Below are 18,398 nucleotides of genomic sequence, written 5' to 3' on the forward strand. Positions count from 1 at the left end.
GCACTGCTTCACAATGGTACTAACATTTGCCTGGCCACCTGTAAGGCACGGTGAGGGATGTCCTCGTACTTTAGCTGGAGAAATGGACCTGAGGGAAGGAAGTGTGTTTGATTGGAAAGGGGTCAGAGTAAGCCTCTTAGTGGAGGATGAGGTCAACGTGTGTGACTTTTTTGTTGTTCTAATCAACAGGGCCTGTTTTGGAGACAAGAGGCTTAAAGCAAGCGAAAGGGAGGGGGGGTGGGGAATCCACAGTGACCTACTGCAGGCTGCTTCCTTGAAGGAAAATCAGCAGCCCCTCTAGAGACCCATTTATACAAAGGAACTCTCCCCTCCCTTCCACCACTACCCCTTCCCTTTCCCGCTCCTCTCAAGTTTGGCTGCTGCAATATCCCTTCCGTCCTTCCCTGACTCCACCTAAAGCTGGGCACCCTTGCTGCCCTAGAGACCATTGGGACTCAATTCCAGTGCCTTGCTCTCTGGGCAGAGGGAAAGTCCTGCAGGGCCCAGAGGTGAAGTAAGACCGCCTCTGGCCTCTTTCCCATCTTATCAGAGAATTTCTGGCGGGCACAGACGAATGTACACAGAACCACACACAGAGACACACAGCTCAGGCCAGTGATGACGTTCCCCTGCCTGGCTGGTTCTACAGATGGGTGTGAACTGGGTCAGAGTATAGGGAGGGTCTGAATATTTAAATTCTGGACTGCCAAGCCCTGGTTGGAAGACAGGGATCATCTCAAAATGAACATTTTGAGAAAGAGAAACGCAGCCCCTGACATCTGGAAGCTGGCCTGGGACTGTCAGCAAGGCCTTGGTGTCACTAAAAACTGGCTTAACACGCCCCACTAGGCCTGGGTGTTCTGTTGAACGTAAACAGGTTCACGGGACATTAGAATCGTACAAGGCCACCCTGATCATGGTGGATGGAAACAAAAGCAAGACTACTCCAGAATCATGTGTGAACGCAGGCAAAAATATGAACACTGCCCAAGCCACAGAAATGACCAAATACCGCCCTCCGTCCTGGCTAATCTAAGTGACTGCTGCTTCCTTACCAATTACATATTGAGCCTCGCTCCAGTCTGCCCTCCTATTGGATATGATTGATTCAGTAAGACACTCCCTGACAGCATCCAATCCAGAGCAATGCCCGGCTTCCTTAAACCCTCCCGCAAATCACCCAACCTGGCCTGAATCCTATAATAAGTCCTTCCCAGCACCCTCTTCCTGAGACACCCCATGGTTCCCCAGGGCATGCATCCTCCCTCGCTGCAGTGAGCAATGAACTCAACTTGTTCGACTACAAGAGTGCCCTGGTGGTCTTTGGCTGGTGGGCATTGAAAATTTGGAGACAAAGAGCCAAAATACCTTCGGGAGGCCCACCTGTGAGTTTTGCCTAGTCTCGTACCTTCTTGAAGACCTTACCTGGTCCCAGTGGAGCCTCCAAGGTCTGTGTCTCAGTTGGAGAAGGCCAGGAGTCTCATCTGGTGCCTGGACAGAGGTGTCTGGCTTCCCAAGCAGGTTCCCGCCTCTGCTCTCTTGGCATTTGCAGCACAACACGGAGATGCTTCTGGAGGAACACCCAACATGGGTGTTGCATTTATGAATACACACATACGTTCGTAAATGGATTTATTGGTCAGCTAGCAAACATAACTGCGTAACTTGCTGCATGCCGTGGGCCAATAGGCCCCAGAGATAAGAAGATGAGTAACATACAGTCCCTGCCCTCAATGGCTTTAGAACCTAGTGGCGGACACAGACGGGTCAACAGGAACCATCAGTGCAACAGAAGTGCTGGGAGTATGATGTGTGAGTTCACATCGGAACTTCGTTACTCCTCAGATGGCTTTACTGTTCTGCTTCCATCTAGTCCAGGCTTTTCTTCCACTGACCAAATTGTGTTTCTTCCTCCATTCCCTGCTTGTAACTTCTCTCATCTCTAGGAGCAGAACATGAATATGTTTTCTTAAATAAATATGTATAATATCCTGAATACAGAGGATGGAGCTGCCAGCCTCCTTGCCCAAAGAGATCACCCCTTTTCCTCTTCACTTTTCCTCAGCCCCTTCCTTTTCCCTCCTTCCTCGCCCACTTGTTTTCCTTCTCCCTGTGTTTCTTCTTCAGGTTCCAGTAAGTACTCCCTGCCCGTGTTTCTTCCTCCCGAAGCTGGGGAGCACAGCGGAAGGAGCGCTCTTTGGGATCTGTGTCTCAGCTTTGCCACTCACTCCTGGATGACCCAGAGCAGCTAATTTCCTAGGTCTCGGCGGCCTCATCTGTGAAATGAAGAGAACAGACTAGATCATCCCTCCACCCTCAGCTCTAACATCCTGTGTATGGAAAAGTCTCTCAGGTGCTTCTTCATCTCTCCGTGGACTCAGTTGCCTTTCATCTCTAAGTCTATAGCAGATGCTAATGGGACCTAAAGCCTTTGGCAAATGTCTCCCCACATTGCCTCTGCTGTCCCTTTGGCTCAACAGATTTTTTGTTTATTTGTTTGTTTTAGTTTGAGGCTTATGATTCTTCTTTGACTCAGCAAGTAACATTTAGACCTAGGCCCCTAGAAATCGCTCCTTGCCGGATTTGCTCTCCATGGAGAGTTTAACAGCCTTAAAACTACGCTCCATGAAAGCCCAGAATTTCCCCAGGAAGGCTTTATGGTGAGACAATGCTCAGCCATGATCCTAGCACATACATTCCTACACAACCATTCAGTGGCTCCCAGTCCCCAACAAACACACCCTGCAGAGCTGGCCGGTGACCAGCCACCTTAACCCAGGCAGCTTTCAACCTGACGCTGAGACAATTAGCTCAGAAAACCCCCCTCATACCACATAAGCCCCAAGTCCTGAAACTAGCTTGTACGCCCCCTTTGCTCTTAAGTCCATGGTCATTTCCACGTTAGCCATGGTCCTGGCAGAGCCCTGCCCCAAAGTGCAGAGACAAGTGAGCCAGGAAGCTGGCAAGCTCCACCACCCGATTCTTACCATAGAGACAAAAGGAAACTGCATACAGGGAAAGAACGAAAATCCAGCACTGTGATTTGCTAGGTGGAAAAGGATGCTTAAGGATCTCTGTCCGTCCAGAGGGAAAGGGGAGCTTTAGGTGTTTCAGAGCAGGCCTGCAGAGCCCCGCCAGCGTGAAGCCTTCCTTGGCCCAGGCCTGAGGTCCTCGGCCACCTTTATTGAGGCTAATATCCCAAGCAGCCTGAGTGAGATTCTGGTCTCCCACTACAGTGGGAGTCCTCAAACTAGTGGCACAGTGTGGGGGGCAGAGACTGGTGGTGAAAACAGGGAATCCTTGACCTCAAAGTCACCCCCACCTCAACCTGGCCTGGGCCAATACCAAGTTCTAGGAGAAAGGCCACATCGACCTCTCAGCAATTGGTCAGCTTGACTTAATGCAGGGGGTGGAGGGCAGCTCAAAGCTCAGAGCACTCCGCCTTTGTCCCCTTGGTGGCGCCAGCCCTTGTGCTGGCCTGTTCACTAGAACAGGAGGTTCCAAAGAGACCTCAGCTTCCAAGTGAACTCCCCAGCCAGTCCTGAAGCAGCAAGGCTCACTGCGTGAGATGGATAATTGCAGAAGGATACCTTGATGGGAGTTTTGCCTAAAGCTGCAAACGTACACTGCCCTCCCGGTCACCACCTGTTGTTCCCCAGAACAGAGCGGCGTGGGGGGCAGAGACCGAGTTTGGTGGTCTCCACAAGGACTCCCGCCCTCCCGCCGCTCCTCTCCCAGCTGCCCCACCGAGTCCTTCTCCGGGAGTCCGAACCCGCCCCTTCTCGCCCGACGGGGAGCGAGGAAGGGGGGTGGGCAGGAAAGAAGGGATTGAGGGGAAGTTTCAAGGGGTGTGCCGGGGAGGGGGGAGGATTCTCATGAGTCAGCGGATCGGGCTCAGTGTGACTTCACTGCTTCCCGAGAAGAGGCGCCCGGGGCAAGAGGCCGCTCGGAGTGCAGCCGCTGGAGTGGAAGGTCGGAGCGCTGGGCGGGGCTACGGGACGGGGTTCGGGGCTGGCCTGGTCGCTCGGGGCCGGGGCGGCGCGAGGAGGCCGCTGGCGAGCGGGGACCGCTCGGGGCAGCGGCGCCGACCTCTCCCCCTCTCCTCCTCCGCCGCAGCCAGTTCCCGCCTCGGCCCGAGACGTGGCGCGCGTTCCGCCTGTAGGTGGCGCTGCTGAGGCGCCGTGGGCGCGCTGCTGGGGGTCTGGGTGGGGAGCTCTGCCCCCGCGGGGAATCCCGGGGGTGCAGGGTGGGCGGCCCATGCAAACGGATGGCGAGGGGAAGGCGCAAGGGGCCGCCACAACCCCCACTGTCCTTCGGGCCCGGCGCTCCCACCCGAGTGGCGGCAGAGTTCGGAGAGCCGACCTGCTACGCTAGCGTCCAGGCGTGGGGCCGCCTGGTGCGCGCTTCTTCAGGGTCCCCCGGGGCACCTATCGGGTCCCGCAGAGCTCGGGGAGGCTCGCCTCCAGCTAAGGGATCGCGGTTTATGGGCAGCGTTTCCTCTCCGGGGATGGCGCTCTTGACCCGCGGGCAGTAGAATGGAAAGTTTGAATCGCTTCTCCAGCGTTAGGGGTGGGTTTCCCTGAGCAGCTACTCTCCAGCCTGGCTCCCTTGAGACCAAGGATGCATCTCTTGCAAAGGGACAGGCTGTGGCCGGCGTTGGGGTGCAGTCTGGGACCAGGGCTTGTGCTAGATGAGGGGTAGGGGCTCAGCTTTGGGCTAGGTGTAGGGCGATGGTTAGGGATTCCATGCTTGTCAACCCGGTCTTCAGCAACTATGTAAAAAACAAAAAGCGAAGAGGCCCATCTGGGGCTCAAACTTGCAACCTTGGCCTCGGTTGATAGAGCTTTGTGCCCTACCTCCGTGCAGGCCCTGAGCTCTAGTAGTCATGATGCAGCTGACCTTCCCATGTTGGTTCATGGTTATGTGGTGGCTGGTTAGTTAACATATTGAGAGTATCAGGGCACAAAAATAACCTGTGGCCAGACACCTTTAAGCTGAAAGAAAAAAGTTGTTGGGGGCTCCAGCCTCACCCTTTCCAGAAGCTCCAGTGGCTGGCTCTTTCCATGATACAACTTTACATATAACTATATGGATAGAGTGTGTCTCCCTTATCGGTGCCAAGATATAAAAGCTATGCCCTGTACTAGGGTTCTGGGTGCCTCTTCTCCTCCGTCAATCAGTCCAGCTCCTCTGCTTTCAGGATGTCCAAAGCCATCTGAGAAAGTTATCTAAGGATTTTCCATAAAGGAGAGGAAAGGGGGGAAAAAAACCCAAAGGATCCTAAACGTTCCCAGGTTTCACTGTGTGCCAGGAGAAATACCGTCTGTCTCCCGCCCAGACCTCAGAGCCCGGGCCTCCTTCCTACAGGGCGGTGCCCAGCTATTCCTGGAAACCCCCTCCTTTCTACCAACCCCTTCCCCAAAGTGTCTCCTCCCAGAGCACGACCTAGGAAAAGGATCGTATTGTCAAAGTTTGATGTCCCCCGTCCCCTTTTTCTGTCCCCAACCTGACCTGCCACAGTCCTCAGCCTGCCCCCTCCCTTGATGCCCACATGCTGGCTTCTCCTCCCGGAGCAGGGCCTGAGCTGTGGCCTCTCCCTCCAGCCTGGCCCCGCGCCCCACTAGGTGACTGGGAGAGGATCTGATATACTAATTTGTGTTAATATGATAATGGGCACTAATGGGGTCACGTGCTAACCACGGCCTCACTGCCTCAACCCCAAGTCGAGGTTGCAGGCTGACTAATCTCCACAGCCGGCTTGGGGGGCGGGGAGTGGGAGGAACCCAAGCCTGGGGACAATCCCAGGGTGCTGGTGCCTTCGAGCTGCTGCCTCGGTTTCAGTTTCATCCTTGGCTGACACTTTCCTCTGACGAGTGGAATTGCTTTGGTTTTCCTCCAACCCCTCTCCCCTCCGCGGCTGTCCCCCCCACTTAGACTGCTAGCTTCCCTCAGCCAGCCCTTCACTTCGTGAGGGGAGAGATGGGAAGATAATTTGGCAGCGATGAGGAAAAAATGTACACGTAGACACCCTCAGACGCACAGGCTCACATACCACACTGCCTTGCAGACACACACATGCACACGCCCTCCACAAACACACATGCATGCACGAGGGGACTTGACACTCACATCCAAGAGTCGAGCCCGTGTGTGTGTGTGTGTGTGTGTGTGTGTGTGTATGCACACACTGGCCATGGTTACACCCTCGCTCACATCTGAGGGACACACACGGAGTCACACATAGGCAGGCTAGGCCCTCCAGAGACCCATCCCACACACAGACCCACACACACACTCACACACTGTCACACACACACGAGCAGCGGCAGCCCAGTTGGATGGCTTCCTCAAAAGAGGGCTGGAAAGTTTGTTTGCTGCCAGCGAAGGGGCCTAGACATTCCGTGAAATGACTCATACTGCACCTTTATAGACATTAAATGTTGTATTTTTCTGGATTCAACAACAACAACAACAACAACCACCACCCTCTCCCCACCCCCCGTCATGGGGGCACGGTAGGGGAAGTGAGGCGTGCTGCCTCACGGGCCTCTGTCTAGCGCCCGCCTCAGGCTTGTCCTTGCCTCCCTGTGGGATGGGGCAATCCTGAAAGGGCAGAGTCCTTTACCTCCTGGTACAAAGCTCAGCCTGGACCCGCCCCTTGGCAGGATGTGAAGTGGGTGAAGTCGGGAGCCAAGTCTCCCTCACAGCCCCTCCCCATTATCCCACCGCATCCCCAGTCCCGAGGACCTGCAGTCAGGCCCAGTGCCCCCACTTGGTGTTCCAAAATGAGCCCTTCGTCTTCTCTCCATCCATTCAAGCGCCCTTCCCCAGCTCTCCTGGGTTTGTCCTTACTGCCCTCTCCCGCACAACTCCAGGAGGCGCCATTCGCCGTATAGAACACGAGCACCCCATACAACATGACTGGAGCCCCCTTCTCTCTCCTGAGCCTCTTCTCCATCTGAGGAGGTACCGCCCAGCTCAGTGGCTACTTGTGTCCCTGTCCCCCAGCACACTCAAGTGCCAGGGAAATCACTCGCTGCTGTCCTCCGGCAGGGCCTCCATGTGCTGGCATCCCTCTGCACCCCCATCTCGAGCCCTGCCCCCTACCAGCAGCTCCTTGGGCCAAGGCCTCCCTAGGCCCACTCGTGTTTCCTGCAGCCTTGAGGGGAGGCACCTCTGGAGTGTCATTTGGAATCCCCGCAGGGCTGAGGGGCACAGCGAGGCTGCCCACCACACCAGATGGGTGCCGGGCCAGCAGATGTCGGGGGTTGAGGGGTTAACTCTAGTTCCACTGGACAGTGGCCCAAAAACTCTGGATGCTGTGCTGCCTCTGATAGGTGCCCCAGAGCAGTCGCCTGCTCTCGGCTCTTCTCTAAGGGACTTTTCCAGGCTGAGCCTAGGCCCCAAGATCGGGGCTAGGGACCAGTGGGATTAGAGCCTCCAGAGGGCTTGCCCTCATTTACTGAACTCTGCCTGAGCCAATTCTTCCTTATTTTTCGCAAATGAACCACAGGATTGGGTCCCTCCCCCTACACCCACCCTCCAAATCTCCCGCCAACCCAGAGGCACTGAATCTGTTTCCCAAATACAGTATTAGGCCGGCTCCCCTGGCAGTGCGTGCAGTGGAGACAGTGCCTCCCTGAAGCCGCTGAGCCCAGGGTGGACACAGGGCACTCACTCAGGGCCCGTGGCACCTTCTATATCTGGCTGGCATCTCCCTCCAGGCAGGCCCCTGAGCTGCTGTCTGGCCCCTCCAAAAAGTGAAACCCAGCGCTCCTCTGAAATTTTGTAGGGGCTCTGAGGATGCCAGGTCGTGTCCCAGTAAAGGCCTGGAGGAGAAATGTAAAGCTCTCCATTTGCATGAGAGCAGGGGTGGGTGAGGGGTGGGGACCAAGCGGCTTTCCAAGAGCCCCAGCCAAGGAAGGTGGCTGGCCAGATGAAAGTCATAATCTGGGAAGTTGCTCCCAACTACATTCTCCCACCAGCATGCCTGTGCTTTGGCCTGGGCACCCCACCTCCGTCACCCCCCAGTATGTGCCAGACAGTAGATCTGCTCGTCTCCCGGGAAGGAGCACACTGGTATAACCTATCCCAAGGAATTCTTCTATCTTGCAGCTACTCAACAATCTTTTCAGAACAAACGCTCCTTCTGATGCCCAGCCACAGCCTGGGACTTAGAGATTTCCGTCCGTCATTTGCATCTATCTAGGGCCTCGTCATGTCAACCCAATAGAGGCAAATCTGGAGTTGTCGAACATATCAACAGAGGAATTGATTGCGGGCTGTAGAGAAAGGATTAGAGGGGACATCTCAGCTTTACAGGTGGGAGGATTCCTTTTAAACCATAACTTCTCTCCTGACTTTTGAATATGCTTCTCATTCTGAAAGTCTGATTGATAGGCAACTTTTCTAGCATGTGTCTGTGGTGGAAAGTAAAGGCCATGGCCACAGAGGCTGTGGCACTGTGGTATTTTGTTCTGGCCACAGGTTTGAATAGAATTTGTTGAGGCTCAGGGGTTAAGGGAGGGAGGAAGCAACCAGCCACCTTGTTTCCAGAGAACCTGGGGTAATTTGCAGGAGAACATAGGCTAGCAGGCACTGCTGAAAAGAGGGGACAAAGAGGAGCTGAGAAAGTGGCCAAGGTGGAAAGGCAAGTTGAGTGCAGAAGTGGGGAGGTGGCCCTACACAGGCTCTGGGCAGCCAGGAGGCCCCTCCTCTTCCAGGAGGACCCCAGTTCTGAGGCCCGAGAGGACAGAGTTGGGGTTGGAGAGTGTGGGGGGGAAACAGGGCTGGAAGGAGAGAGGCTGAGAGCTGGATGGCGCAGCCTGGGCATTCACGAGCAACTCGAGAAGGGGAATTCCTGCCAAGTCAGGGAATGAGCCATTGGCAGAGACATCATGCCTGTCGTCAGGAGTGGTGATCTCAGCCGGCTGGCCCCACCTGGCTGGGGCTCACCCAACGGGTAAGTGGAAGAGCGGGGAGCCAGGTGGGGAAGGGCTGGGCAGCAGCAAGGTCATCGGGAAGGGCAGCCTGGCTGACCTGGAGCCGTGGAGTCAGGAAGGTCATTCAGGTGGCCTATGGCTCCCTAAGGCGAGGGCAACACCAGGTTTTCATCAAGGGGGTGGGGTTTGCTTTGGCTGCAACTCCCAGATCATGGGGCTGCGGTTAGTTCCGAGTGGCTGCGGAAGGTGGGAACTTATGGGATTCCCACAGCCGTGGGCTCCAGGTCACTGGCAGGCATCAGGGCCTGTCACCGTAAGCTGGTGGGCCCGGTGCTGTCCTCTCTCCCTGCCCGTCCCAAGAGGAAGGCCTCTCCTCTGGCACTTCCATGCCTTGAGGCTTCAACCTTGGTTTAAACCACAAACATTCATAGGAGGCATCCACCATTCGTCCTCAGCAGCTTCCGGCCCTGGCAGACTTTCTCCTGATAGCTGGGTTGAGGGAAAACGAGATGAGACAGAGATGGTGCTGAAGAAGGCTAACGTTTATTGAGGGCTTACTAAGCGCCAGGCACTGCCACAGACACAGGCTATCTCATGCAAGCCTCACCACAGCCTTGGGAGGCAGATTCTTATTATCCTCAATTTAAAAATAAGGATAGTGAGGCTCCGAGAGTTTAAGCGACTTGCCCAAAGACACACAGCCGCTAAATGGTGCAGCTGGAATAGGAACCCAGGTCTGTCTGATGTTAGAGACCACTGAACTCTCAGCAAAATGGGAAAGTGTGTGTGTGTGTGTGTGTGTGTGTGAGTTTGTGTGTGTGTGTGTGAAGGTCAAGTAAAGGGGGCTTAGGGATGACTGGAACCTACCACAATTTTGAGAGGGGAGCCTCCCTGGCAAGAGAACAACAAAAAATTGTTGTGTCTCCTGATCCAGAATCCCCTGGGGAAAGTGTGCCCATTTACAAGAGAAAAAAACTGGAAATTTGCCCTCGGCACTTATTTCAGGGACTTAACTTTAGGTGGCCAAGAGGTCTCAAGGTGCCCCCGTGCCCCAGTCCAGCCCCTAGGTCTTCCCCCAGAAACCTGTAATCTGCAGCTACCTTCACCACCATCATCCACCACCACTTCTGCTCCCCAGTCCTGTGCCAGGGCCTCTCCTTTACCAAGGCTGGGGAAGCAGACAGATGCTGGTGGCTGAGCAGGTCCCTGAACCTCAGGCCCTTGGTCCACCCCCACCCCCCAGAGAGCCCTCCTCCCATGGGGCCCTTTCCGCTTTGCTGCTTTCTGCCCGGGTGGTAGATGCGGGGCTGAGGCCTGGCTGGGCCCCTCCTCCAGACCATACAGAGCCATAAGAAGTGAGAATTCCCAGCCAACTCCCTCCTAGAACCTCCTAGCTGTGGGACGGAGGAGGGTGCGGGCTGGTAGGATGCTGGGGCAGGTCAGAGTAGAGGGTAAGGGGGAGGCAGAATGGGAGACTGGGGTTCAAGTAGATGCCTCAAGCAGAGCAGCCTGGCTCTGGACAGAAAGGGGCATGAGCTTTTTCCCAGCACCCCAACTCTGGCTACCTTTGCACCTGCTGCACCAGCCCCTCTCCCCCCAATCCTTCCCCGGATTCATATCCTCCTGGCCTCCCCCACCCGGAGCCCTAAGCTCGACTTCCCTAAGAAATCCCCAAAACTCTCCAGTCGCGCCAAGTGCACGAGCATTTGGCCAGGGATTCCGCGGCATCTGGCATATCGTTCCCGAATTGTATCCTCTGGGCATCTCCTGGCCTCACCCACCCGCTCGGCCCGCCCTCACGCCAGGTCCTCCACACAGCAGGCGCTCAGTAATAATCTGGAGCGCAGGGCTGGGGCCAAAGGCGTCAAGCGAGTGGAGCGCGCAGGCCAAGGGGGCCGGACATAGCCATCCAGAGTCCCCCGGGAATGGAGCGGCTTTCTCTACGAGGCATTGTGTAGGGGCTTCCCGGACGGAGCTGCGGGCCCCGGAACGCGCCAGGTGGGGGGTGGGGCGCTGGGAGCGCGAAGTGGGCTCCGCGGGAGTCCTGCTCTCGCGGTTCCCCGGGGGCGAGCGAGCCGGGAGGGGAAGGAGAGGCCGCGCGGGCCCCTGGCACGGCTCCCCCTGCCGTGCTGGCGACCGCGGCGGGCCGGGGGTGGAGGGGCGCTGTTTCCACCAAGACGCCTCGTCCCTCCCTCGCGCCCTCCCCCCCCGCCCGCCCGTGGTCCCTCCCGTCGGTCCCTCCCTCCGGCTCTTCCCTCCCTCCCGCCCTGCCTCCTTCGCGCCCGCCCCAGCCGCCGCCTGCGGGGACGTGTGTGTCTCTAGTGCAATTTCCCCTTTCGCTCGGTTGTCTGATTGCAGGTCTCCGCTGGCTCGCGCCCCCTCCCCGGGCGCCCCCGCCGCCCCCTCCCTCGGCCTGACCCTCCCCGGCGTCCACCCGGCTCCCCCCGCACTCCACCCCACTCCCCGGAGTCGTTTTATCAGGGGCGCCGCCGTCTCACCTGGTATTTGCATCTCGCCCTCCAACTTGCCATTGGCGGCGCGACGTGTGGGAGAGCCCTGCGCCTCGCCCGCCCGGACCAGCCTGCCCCGGCGCCGAGGTGAGTCACGGGCGCGGGGCCGCGGGGGCAGGCGGGCAGGGAGGAGAGGAGGGAGGGAGGGAGGGAGGGAGGGGGACGGTGGCCCCGGCGGGCGCGGGGACCGACCGGGCGCCGCGCTCAACTTCCACTTCTCCTTTCGCCGGCGCCGAGGTATCGGCGCCACTCGCCCGGCCCGGCTTCCGAGGGGAGAAAGCGAGCTGGCCGGGCTGGGGACCCGCGTCTCGGCCCTCAGAGCGGGGAGGGGACCGCGGCGATCGACCCCGGCCCCGCTACCGAGCCCCTTCGGCGGCAGGTACGTCGATGGCGCCGGTTTTCTGAGCCTTCGGGGACCTCAGAAAGTTTGCCTGAGGGCGGGATAGGGGACGCCTGGGCCCCGGAGCGTAGGGGCTTGGGGCCCAGGGAAGGGTGGGAGAGCGGCGGCGTGTTGAGTCCCGCCCTTGCCTCGCCCCACCGCGTGTGCGTTGTGGAACCCGGACCACGGATCCTGGGTTAGAAGCTGAGTCGATTTCCTGAGTCGGGGTGGGGGCCGGTTTGCCTTCTCCCCAGGCAGCCCGGGGTCCGTGACTGGGCCTATCGTGACAGCCCGCCCCAACAGCTCGGTGCCCGAGGGCAGGAGGTTGGGCCTCACTGGCGGGGCTGCTAGATTGATCTGGCGGCCTCTAGGGCTTCTGGGACCAGGCGCCTTAGGGTAACACACACACACACTCTCTTTCTCTCCCTCTCTCCACACACACACACACACGCACACGCGCACACACACACACACACACACACACACACACACACCTATGAACCTATGACTTGGATAACTGGGTCGCCAAAATAGAGACCTCTCTCGTCAGGGGCCAGAGTTTCGGTGTGAGCCGGCCGCCAGCCTTCCCGCTCCCGTGTTCCCGCTCTCCCGGGCTCTCCCGCCTCTCTGTTCCCTCCTCTGCTGCCGGCACGGGGACTCAGCAGCCGCGCAGCGCGGGGTCCCCTGCCGACAGCGCCTTGCTTTTGGAGACTGCTGAGGCGGCGGCTTTATGGATTCCCGGTCCCTCCGTCGCACCCGAAGTCTGCCGCCCTTCCCTCACTACACGGCCTTCCTGACCAGAGTCACCTCCTGACCCCATTGGCTCCGCGCCTCGGCCAGGTTCTCCCCGGCTGCCCACCCCCCACACGCCAGCCATGGGATTTGATGGCCGTTTGATTCCTGCCCCTCATCCTTCTGCCCGAGATAGAGGCCTGTCTGGTCCTGCAGCTTCTTATGGTTAATGTTTGGCGGTTCATTGTGGCTAATCATTTTAATTAGCTCTTAAAGTGGGGAGGATCAGTTAACCTTGAACTTCTCGATTTTGGCCTGGTGGGGCCTCATATGGGAGGAGTGCTGGGGAGGTAGGAGCGGAAGTGAGGTCACCACCCCAGGGCCAGAGCCACCACTGCTTGGCCCCAACAGCTGGTGGGCACACCCATCAGGGACTCACCCACTGCGAGCTGACCCCTGGCCTGAGTGCCAGGTTGGAGGGGGGGAGGTGAAGGGATCAGATCTAACTCTCTCCTCTGGGGAGACAGGACACTTTGGCACTGAAAATGCTCAGGGTCACGTTTGCACGGCAAGAATGCAGATTCCTCCTCGCGGTTAGTTATGTAGGGTTTTACCGATTATAAGGCACTTTCTCAGCCATTAATTCAGTAGACCCACAGCAGTAACAGATAACGGGGAGCTATCTTGAGTTAAGTGGAGGAATTAACTATCCTGGAGGACTTCCTATCCTGGCCAGTGTGGGGAAGAGGCTGCCTTGCAAGTGGTTGTCTCTGGGTTCAAAGCCTGGGAGGTGTGAGTTGCAGGGGTGGGGGTCGTTGAGCAGGCTCCACGTTGCCACCCTCACCCAGCCTCTAGCTGTGAGCCGAAGGAGTGGCTTGTTTGCAACTATGTCTGGCATTCCTCCCACTGCTGCACTGTTTGCTCGGTGGTTGCTCAGGAACTGGCGCCCACCCCTGGACAAACTGGAGGCCTGAAAGCAGCCCTCCCCCTGCCTTGAGCTAAGTGGTGGGACAGCAGCGTCTGTCTCCTCTGTCCTACATGGGAATCTAAAAACGAGGGTGCTGTGGTCCGTCATTCAGGGGCCTGATTAATAGGATGTCCAAAATATCCCTAGCCTGCAAAATTCAGGGCCTCCCTGAGAGGCCCAGCCAGACGCAGGCTGAGGGGGTTGCTTTCCCAGGGAAAGCTCTGCACCGAAGTTTGGCCTTGGTCCTTGCGAGCCTCACCCCTCACCCCTCAACTTTTTCATTTTCCCTCCCATCCCTAGAGCCAGACTGTCTGGGTTTATATCCCAGCTCTGTTATTTACTAACTGTGTGATCCCAGTCAATTGTGTGCCTCAGTTTCCTCATTTGTCAAATCAGACCTACCTCATAAAGTTTTGCTAAGGGTGAAATACATCAATACACATAAGCTGCTTATTATTAGAACAGTGCACGGCACATGGTAAGCGCAAGCGGGCCTTATGGTATTGTCTTAGACGGTGCCTAAAACTCAGATTCAACTCAGCGCACATTTGCTGAGAACCAGTCCCAGTACTAGGCATCAGCGAACGGGCAGTGAGGGAAATACAGAGGTGAAGAAGGCACCGCCTGTCTTCCGGGACTGTGTGTACCTTCTGGCATGGGCCAGAGTCAGGGTGGGGAGTGTGGGAGGGGGCCAGAGAGGGTGGCTAGGTCATCTATATAAATAACCAAAATTTGAAGCCGGGCTCGAATCCCTAATTCAAAGCCAGTGTGGGGAGCCAGGTACCTCAGACTTGGAGGCTTCTCCTTGTCTGGGGACACTGGCTGGGCTCTGGTCAGGACACCACCCCTGGACAGAGGCCTGCCCTGGGATTTGGGTGAATGAGAGGGAGGGGGAGACCCAATTCCTGTGTGGGCTGCAGGTGGCAAGCATTCAGTGGTGTGATTTGTTGGTTTGCAGGACAGGACGGCGTTACTTAGGGCCACCCCCAGACTCCCCTCTAGCCCCTCTGCCTGCCATGCCCCCAGCACCTCCCGGAGGTCCCCCACCAAGCTTGGAAGGGCCTTGGGCAGCCTTCTCCCCTCAAGCTTGGGCCTGACCCCAACGCAGGCTTGCTTCTCTCTCCAGGATTTCTAAGCTGCAAAGAGGTTTCTGGATTCACTGCCAATTTATTCCCTTTGTGGTTCTCAGACTGAAAACTAGTTCTGCAGGGGAGAGAGGAAACTCATCCGAGGTACCCAGAATCCCATGGGCGCTTTCCTAGGGGTCAGGGGCTTTTCTCATCAACACCAACCTGCCTGCAAATCTCTGGCCGCTGAGTCTTGCATGGCCTGTAATAGCAGCCGCACCGCTAATGCCCTATAGCTCGGACCCCAGCGCTGGTTGCCAAGGAACTGCTGGTCGGGGTGCTTATGACGGTTCTGACCTCATAGGGGCCGCTGAGTTTCAATTCAAAGGATATTTATTAACACCTACTGTGTGCCCAACCTGTGCTAGGTGCTGTAGGGGAGACGAGCGAAGGGGGTGGGGTGGGAGAGATGACTAAGACACTGATACAAGCAGAGGCGAGGCCAGCGGCTGGTCAGGTGCTAATTGTGCTCCTTGGAGCAGGGGCCAGAGGCGGCCGGGGCTCTGAGGTCAGCAGCAGTTGGAGGAGGGAGGGAAGGCTTTGTGAGGGCCTCGGCTCTGAGCTAGACCTTGAAGGGGGCAGGGTGGTGCGGGGGAGATTGGGCTAGGCAGAAAAGGGAGAGAAGACGCCTTTCTCTCTCTTTCCTGGCCACAGGCTGACCTTCAAAGCCTCTATAATTGTTTGGCGAATGCATGTCACATAAAAGACCAGGTCAGCCAGTGTGGGTGGCTCGGTGCAAACCCCAGTCTGCATCCTGGGAGATGCAAAGTGGATGGCCCAGGTGGGGAGCCCAGCGCCCCCAGGACGGATTGATAAAACACAAAGGTTGGCCAGGCTTTCCCGCCCCACAAGCTGAGGGGATTTCATGTTGATCTCCCGCCTCCCCCATCCCCTCCACCGCCCATGCAGAGGCCCTGGAGGGGAGAGGGGAAAAAGAGAGGCAGAGGGCACCAAAGGGACAGGAAAACTGCCCCGCCACAGGTGTTACTGCAGGCATGGGCTGGTTGAGTCCCATCTTTCCCCAGGGTCCTGGGATTGCTCTGGAAGCCCAGAGGTTCAGGTAGAGGATAGAGATTTTCATTTTCTCAGCCAGCCGAGAACTAAAATGTCCCACATGTTTCTGTCCAGACTCCCTGGGGAAGGGCGAGGACTAGCCATGTATTTGTTCTGGGACTTCTGCATCTCCCATGCCTGGATGTGGAGGGGGACTTGGTCCTTGTTGGATTTAATTGGATAAAAACACCTGGACACACACATACCGCCCCCGCCATGCATCAGTTTTCCTCTCTCACTGCCCTCTTGCCCTGCACCCTCCCCAGCACATTGCAAAACCACAGACACACCAGAGTGCCCTGACTTTTTGGCCCGGGAAATTGTGTCCTAACGTGAGTTACTTGGCAAAGAGACCCCACCCAGCCTTCTCCCAGGGTGGTGAGGAGGGTCAAGCAGAGCAGGGAGGGGTGTTTCATGCAGGAGGATCTGCGAGGGAAAGTGCCAGAACATTTCTCAGCCAGACCAACAAGAAGCAAGAGGTTAAACAGCTTGCCCAGATTGAGGAAACTTTGCCCTAGGTTCCCATCTTCTCGAGGGACCCCCTTCTTGTCCCAGTGCTGGTACTTTCCACTTCTCACTCCACCTGCCCTTCCCGAAGCTCCCTTCCTCTTCCAGTCTAACTCAGTATTCTTCTCGAGCCCGGTATTATCCGGAGGAGGAAGAGCACAGGCTCTCTGCGTTCATATCCCAGACCTATCACTTACTGGCTGTGTGACTATGGACTAGTCACATAACCACTCTGAGTCTCAGAACCCACTTCCCAGGGTTTGAGTGAGGATTAAATGAGATAATGCCTGTAAAGCACTCAGCATGGTGCCTGGCACATGGTAACCACCCAGTAAGTGTTAGCTGCTATTATTCTGTGGCTCTTACTATTATTGTTGATGTTGTTCTTATCATTTCCTCCTCCCACACCTTTGACTTTGCCAGGCTCCAGGGATCAACTGCTTCTCTGGCAGTGCTGGCAGGGCACACAATGCCCATTCATAAAACCAACAGGGAGATTTTCCACATCTTTCTGCTAACTTTTTGTTAACTCTGCTGTCACACAGAATAAGGAAGGGATGTGGAAGAAGATTGTGTGTGTGTGTGTGTGTGTGTGTGTGTGTGTGTGTGTGTTAAAATCTGAGTGGCAGGCAGTGCTGTAGTGAAGAGTAAAAATCAAGTCTTTAACATTTTTATTAACATTGCCATCTTTATCTCTTCACCACTTCATCTCAAGGTTCGTTCTCTGTAGGAATACAAGTGAGTTAGTTCCTTTGAGAGAAGACCTCATGTTCCATCCCTGGCAAGTATTTAGCAATCATCAGTTTGTTGTTATTACCCTACTGAATGTAGAATTCTGGGAGCCGACCGGCCAACCACTGCTCACTTTCTGCCTCCTTTCGCTCATGCCCAGAGGCGTTGGGTTGGAGCTGGGACACTGCCTTTGCCCAGAAGAGTTCCTGGGGGGCTGGGGGCCACTCCCATTCCAAAGGCCTCCCAGAAAGTAACTTGGAGGTTCCATCTGCTAGCAAGTGGATTTTGTTTGCTTGAGAAGCCTGTGACCACCCACAAGGGCAGGAGGCCCTGGACCACCCTTGGACCACCCCTGAGCCACTTCACTCAGTCCCTTGGTCCCCACCCGTAGGCCTTGGGGGATGTGATGGGATGGGGGATGGGAGAGTGGGCAATTAGTCTTAACCTCCCCAAATTCCTGATGACCTGATAACAAGGAGGTACTTAAGACATAGATTTAGGAGATAATCTGTCTTTTTCCCATAATGCCCCCAGAGGATAAGAGAGGCTAGTTCAGCTCTGCTGATTCTGTGAGAATCCATGCACAGAAAACACCTGTCTCATTAGGTGACCACTTTCTTGGCGCCACCCTGATCCTAAAAAAAAAAAAAAAAAAAAAAAACACACACAGCAGGCCCAGGCCCCTGCTCTGAAGAATCTAAACCCAATTCTGGAGCTCTAGTAACACACATGCACTTAGCCTCAGAGCGGGCGGGAGCTGAAGTACCAGCCAGCCTGTGGCACTTAAGGTTTGTAGATTAGGTGATGGTGGGTTCGAGGAGGGCTTGCCTAGAGGAAGATCATTCTTCTCCCTCCTTAACTTAATTGGGGAAGGTCTCCTGGAAGTGAGAGGGCAGATGGCCTTTCAAAAGAGGAAAGAGAGCGCATTGGCTGTGCTCTAGGGGCCTTCCAGGCTCAGTGGGACAATAACAACGGCAGGAGCAGGAGCAAAAGATAAAACAACAAATCAGTACGTTCCAGGGTTCAGAATTTGTCTCCACTGGTGGCATCAAGGAATGTGTTTTCTAGGAGAGCATGCGTGTTCTTGCCTCTTGTCTTCACTGCTCTCGTATATTGATACTATTGCATAGTTAAATTACGCAGTAATATTACTTCTGCTAAAATTACAGAGTAAATGCTGCTGTTGTCATTTTACCCAACCTGGGGACCTTTTTCTTTCTTTTTATTGAACAGTTTTATTGAGGCAATATTGACATACAATAAACTGCACATATTTAAAGCGTACGATTTGATAATATTTGACATATGTATATACTCGTGAAACTAGTCACCCCCAAAAGTTTCCTTGTGCCCCTTGGCAATCCCTCCTTCTCATCCTGAGCAACCACTTATCTGCTTTCTGTGACTATCAGTTAGTATTCATTTTTTAATTGAAATGTACAAATCTTC

At 56.0% G+C, this 18,398-nt stretch overlaps 1 protein-coding gene and 1 long non-coding RNA gene across 9 annotated transcripts in view; one reads left to right on the plus strand and one right to left on the minus strand.

Moving 5' to 3' along the window:
- Positions 1–1,618: 1,618 nt before the first annotated feature.
- Positions 1,619–11,544, minus strand: LOC113612465 (uncharacterized). Its single transcript, XR_003429861.1, has 2 exons — positions 11,441–11,544; positions 1,619–2,276 (listed from the first exon to the last, which is right to left on the minus strand). It is a non-coding gene; the product is annotated as an uncharacterized LOC113612465 (long non-coding RNA).
- ELF4 (E74 like ETS transcription factor 4) overlaps positions 11,319–18,398 on the plus strand; it is a 38,883-nt gene continuing 31,803 nt past the window's right edge. For 3 of the 8 annotated variants that reach the window (XM_027092365.1, XM_027092366.1, XM_027092363.1), the window contains exon 1: positions 11,645–11,831. The gene's annotated coding sequence lies outside the window, so the exon portion shown is untranslated. Of the gene's footprint in view, positions 11,540–11,644; positions 11,832–18,398 lie in introns of those variants that run through there. The other 5 variants (XM_027092362.1, XM_027092359.1, XM_027092360.1 and 2 more) reach the window with 3 other exon arrangements.

This window comes from Aethalodelphis obliquidens, unplaced genomic scaffold (assembly GCF_003676395.1).
Source record: "Aethalodelphis obliquidens isolate GAN/ISIS:26980383/991018 unplaced genomic scaffold, ASM367639v1 scaffold77, whole genome shotgun sequence".
Lineage (NCBI taxonomy): Eukaryota > Metazoa > Chordata > Mammalia > Artiodactyla > Delphinidae > Aethalodelphis > Aethalodelphis obliquidens.